A 6000-nucleotide genomic window follows, 5' to 3' on the forward strand; every position below is an offset into this window, starting at 1 on the left:
TCAGAAGAGGGAGAAAAGGACTTTGAAAACTGCTTTAAAAATAATTAAAGATTCTTTATTAATGAAATTTAGATTTACCATACATTGTTACTTAGCCATGGTTTACTTACACATGTTAACAATGTGCACAGGAGCTATTAAAACGCTAACAAACCAAAGGAGCATTTAAACCATTTTTGTGATCTAAATTAAATTCTCCAGTTTTAATAATTCCATAGCACACTTTTAGTCTTATGTATAATATTATGGTGTGGGGGACTTTTTTTTTTTTTAAGAATTTGTTTGGAGAATAAGAATGCTCTGTTTTGTTCTGAAAACTTTGTACATTACCTTGAAACGAAGTTAAATAACTGAACATACTGAAGCTATTTAAATTAGAGAACACTGACAAACAGATTTACATAATGAAATAACATAGATGAGCATAATAGCTGTACATAGAATCATATTCCATCAAAACGCTAAGCTCTGAACAGTTCTTATAGTAAACAAGCTGCTTCATCTGAATGTACTGTTTGTCTATATTTTCCGTTGCCTGAGGAAGACCAGTGGCCAAAACATGACTTCTAATCTTCTGTTCTGTTCCTTGAGGATATATTTTTATAGGCGAATTTAGTATCTGTGAGAGGTGACAAAATGACAGCCTTTGATACCAAAGTCCTGTATTTTATTCACAAAACAGGCACTTGACTACACAGGTCTGCCAATTCATCTTAGTTCTGACCTGCAACACTTCAGACATTTTAGCCCTGAACAAAGATTGCCAATGGTGATAAAACACATTGTATTTCTTTAATGTGCTAACAACAAGGATGGTGCTACCAAATTCATTTTCATTTATGTTTTAAGGATCATTTTTATTCCCAAACCATGGCCAAATCTTTACTTAGCTTACTCAGGTGAGCACTAAGTTCTAACCAGTTGATTCTTATCAGCCTGTGTTTGCTGGCAAGACCTGACTGACAAATGGCATCATAGCTTATGTTTCATCTTCAAATATGCATCAGAGACCATTTTCTTTTATAGAGACTAAAACACTAATACAGTTTTTTTCTTTCCTTCAGTCCAAACTGCTTTACAGATTCTTAAATTAAACTATTAGTAAAAATCAGCTGTGTGGGGTAAGGTCCAATTATTCAAGCAAACCTCTCTTTGAAAGTAATGGAGAGTTTTGTCTGAGTAAGGATCACAGGATTTGGCCCTATTTCATATTCTTCCAGAGAGCAAAGGATTAGCCTTTCAGCACCACTGCCTTCCACTAGCCTAGCTGGATAAGAGTGCTGAGGGAAAGGGAGACAGTTATCTGAATTACTGGTATGCCCCTTTAGGTAAGATTAGGATTAAAATTTAGAACCCCATCATCTCAGGGATGCACTATACTTCCCTCATGCAACTGAGATTTATACAGTCAGACATGAATCATGGGGGTTCTTTCTTTTTTAAATTAAAGGGCTTATGAACATAGTTTGGATGAAAATCTAAGTTAATGCTTTCAGGTGCAACACAAGAAATGTTTCTCACTGCTAATACTTTGTGCCAGATAACTGGATCAGGGGATTTCAGTTTTTAATAAACTAAGGCAAAATTTGCAGTCTTTGGCCTGGCAGACCAGCATTAATATTGAGCCCTGTCTTAATCCTGCTGTTGATGAAGTCCCTCATTTCTTCATCATTTTAAATTCCCAGCCAAGTTTGGCTACAAAAGATGTATTTCTCTTCTCATTTTTTTTTTAAATTAAATTAAGCACCTCTGATCCAGTCAAGTTCACAGAACTAATGATATTGTATAGAAATGAGCCGAACTTATTTAGTAGAGTGCAGTTGCTGTATAATACCTAATGGACAGGAGGGATAGAGGTAAGAGTTTGGTCAGCTAGTTTGATATCGGTTCTTCCTCAGAAAACACTTTTCCATTACTGTTCTGAAGATTAATTCTGGGATATAGGAGGTGCTCAGATATTACTGTGAAAATCGCCATACAAGAGCCTATAATTTAAAAAAAAAATCTGTAGAGCTTCAGAAAGTACTATTTGACTGACATTTCTTCATTTTTGGCAGCACCACACTCAGGGTGAAGCACTTCAAATAAAGCTAATATCAAAATAATATGGTGCCAAGATCATAGAATCATAAAACTGGAAGGGACCTCGAGAGGTCATCTAATACAGTCCCCTGCACTCAAGGCAGGACAAAGTATTATCTAGACCAGTGGTCCCCAACGTGGTGCTCGCGAACGCCATGGCACCCACCGGGGCATCTATGTGCGCCCACATACTGGCTGGCGGAGAAGCATCCGCCGAAATGCCACCAAGAACTGACAAAGTCAAGAGGCATCGCCGTCGAAATACCGCCAAGAAGCATCATCATCAAGAGGCGTCGCTGCCAAAATGCCGCTGAGCTTCGGCGGCTTTTCGGTGGTGACACCTCTTAATGACGCTGCTTCTCGGCGGCATTTCAGCAGATGCTTCTCCGCCGGCCACGGTCCTCGGTGACTTGTCGTCCGGCGCCCTCCACACCGAAAAGGTTGGGGACCACTGATCTAGACCATCCCTGATCGGTATTTATCCAACCTGCTCTTAAAAATCACCAATGATGGAGATTCTACCACCTCCCTAGGCCCATAGGCAATTTATTCCAGTGCTTAATCACTCTGACAGTGGTTTTTCCTAATGTCTAACCTAAACTGCCCTTGCTGCAATTTAAACCCATTGCTTCTTGTCCCATCCTCAGAGGTTAAGGAGAATTTTTTTTCTCCCTTCTCCTTGTAACAACCTTTATGTACTTGAAAACTGTTATGTCCCCTCTCAGTCTTCTCTTCTTCAGACTAAACAAACCCAGTTTTTTCAATCTTCCCTCATAGGTCATGTTTTCTAGACCATTAATCATTTTTGTTGGACTTTCTGGACTTTCTCCAATTTGTCCACATCTTCCTGAAATGTAGTGCCCAGAACTGGACACAATACTCCAGTTGAGGCCTAATCAGTGCGAAGTAGAGCAGAAGAATTACTTCTCAAGTCGTGATTACAACACTCCTGCTAATACATCCCAAAATGATGTTCACTTTTTTTGCAACAGTGTTACACTGTTGACTCATATTTAGCTTGTGATCCACTATGACCCCCAGGTCCCTTTCCACAGATGATTCTCAATGAAGATAAGACAACAAAAGTGTTCTTTGGAATATTATTGATATATTAGGATGGTAATATTATATTATAGAAGGGGCTCTTAGCACTGTAACGGAGCCAGCCACCTCCCAAGTACCCCTTCTACAGGCATCCTACCTCAGTTTCTCTGTTCTTCAGCTCAGGGTCCCTTAAATCAAATGATCAAACAACACTTCACTGGCTTAGCCACACCCTTCCATTGGGCTGGATTTATTAAAATAACAAAATCAATCCCCAAAGAAAATTCTCAAACCTTCCACAAGTCCACACTCCCCATTTTCCCCATTGGGGTCTCACAGGCCTTCTCTGCGTGGAATCTTTTCCTAAAGACTCATGGTCACCTACTGGAGCCTGCTCACTTACAGCAATCTCTGAAGTTCTTCCCAGAAGGCTCTGTATTCTCTCAATTCCCACATGATATTTCAGGATTCCTTGCTGGACCCTACTCACTCACAGCAGCCTTTGCCAACTGACATCTCTCACTCCAGCTTTACTGATGCTGTTTCTCTCTCTAAATGTCCTCTCTCTCTCTCTCTGCAGGTTCCTGTTGCTCTTTATAGGAAAACCAGCTTTTCCGTACCCAGCTGATTAAACTCCATACCCCATCACAGGTGTGGCAGGCAGGATAATTGTATGGGGCTGGCCTGCTCCAGGCCTCCAGGCTTCGAAGGGACAGGCCACCCCATTACACATTGTATTATTATGGTTGTTTGACATTTCCCGTTATGAGACACTATTTTCCATTGCTTATAACTCTAACAAAATAACTATTTGAACTGTAATTTTTTTTTTCCAAACTGGTTATTTATCTTCAACTGAATTTTTCTGGGAAAATTTTAGCCAAAATAGTTGGTTGTTTCTGAGAACAAGGCTAGGGGGGAAATATTATCTTGTCCATGTTAATTTATTGAGACCTCCTCTTTGAAATGCTCTAGAGTTCAAGCCTTTGGTACAGGGACTTGAAATTTGGCAGGCCTTGAAATGGTGGCCTTTCTGCCAGGGATGTGCCATCTCTGTGGAAATGTGTCCAAATTTGACCACGTTAAAAGTTGTTGAAAGTTGCAGTTTTTATATGCTGAGTACAGACTAGCATTTTGCAGCTTAATTCCCCAAATATTTCATCCACAATGAGCATGCTCCAGCCAGGGCTGGATAGGGCTTACCCAGCAATTACAGTTCCTGGCTATTCAGAGGCAACAGAACGGAAGGAGGGTCAGTCTCTCCTGTGCTCTCACTGTCCCCTTTATGATATCCAGGCAGTGTGGAGGAGGAAGCTGCCTGATTCAAATGCAGAGAGACAAAAGCCAGGCCTGGCGGTGGAGCAGGAGGGGGAGGGAGTAGATTGAGACAAGAACTCTGGGGCTGCGGAAGACTAGGACTGAAATGACAGGGATAGAGGGAGTGGGAAATTGAGATGAGGATTTCAAGTGGGAGATTGGGATTGTCTGGGCAAGGACACTGGGAGACAAGCAGGGGGGCAGAGGCGAGTGGGACTGTTGGGGGGCAAAGACACTAGGATTGGATGTCAGGGATGGAAATGGGGGTACTGGGAGCCAGTGTGGGAGGATACTGAGACTGGACAAGGAGTCAGGGGAGACTGAGACTGGGAGCTAGTGGAAGGGGGAAAGGAGGTGGTCAGGGGAGGAGAGACACATCGGATGAGGAGCAGGGGGATGGCTGGAACTTAAAAGACAAAGAGAATGGGACAAGGAGCCAGGTGGAGGAGAACACCAAGATTAAACAAGGAACCCAGAGAAGGAGATGGGACTTTGACCCAGTGGATATGGGGAACATGGGCATGGAGGTGACTGGAGGCTGGGAGGTGACAAGGAGAGACCAGATGAGATGCTTGGAGGGAATGGAGACTGACTTGATAAGGAGACTGGGATGAAAAGCCTGAGAAGTGGAGACTGGGACTGGCTCAGTGAGTAGAATGAAACTGTAATGTAATGAGGATCCAGTGGTGGGAAAGAGATGGGTTGAGGAGATAGGACTGGCACAAAGAAGATTTAACAGATTTAAGAATCAGGACACTCTTGGTTTCTTACCTCCAAAGGCTTTTGAGCACACTGTTTTCAGTTTACTACTAAATGAACTTCAATGACACCCCGTATTTTAAGCTCATGGAGAAAAACTAAAATCTATTGGAAAATTCTATATTATTTTTGCTGGCCAAGATAATTTTTCAAACTTTTCCTCATGGTAAACCCCATGGAATGGCCCCTAGTGTGAGAAAATCCCCTCCTGAGTTCCTCCCCTAAAATTCTGGTATTTTAGGAGGAAGGTATCCCTTTGCAAAATAATCCACTGCATTCCACTCTATTAGAGCCATGCTGGAAGGCAGCCTCCCAGCTGCAATGTGTCTCTGGAAGGTCTCCATGGTAAAGATAAATACAGCCCAAGCTACATTATCTTTTCCAGGGAATTTCAATGGAATTGGAGGTGGATTATACCTTCCAGGCTTCAAAGTCTCCGCCCCTTTTCCTGTTTACGCTGTGGACATGTAGAGAGCCCTTTTCAGGATCTGATGCAAAGAGCATGGTGTGAGGGAGGCACACTCTTTCACATGTGGGTTTGAGAAGGAAATTATCCAGTTCTCTAATAAAAAGTGTGTGGTGACTTTATTCTAGATATGGAATCTCCATCACTGGAGATTTTTTAAGAGCAGGTTAGACAAACACCTGTCAGGCATGGTCTAGATAATACTTATTCCTGCCATGAGTGAAGGGGACTGGACTAGATGACTTCTCGAGGTTCCTTAGAGTCCTACAATTCTATGATTCTCTGACAGCTAGAAATTAGATGACTGGCACTATTTAAGCACCATAAATAGA

This window comes from Chrysemys picta, chromosome 3 (genome assembly GCF_011386835.1).
Source record: "Chrysemys picta bellii isolate R12L10 chromosome 3, ASM1138683v2, whole genome shotgun sequence".
Lineage (NCBI taxonomy): Eukaryota > Metazoa > Chordata > Testudines > Emydidae > Chrysemys > Chrysemys picta.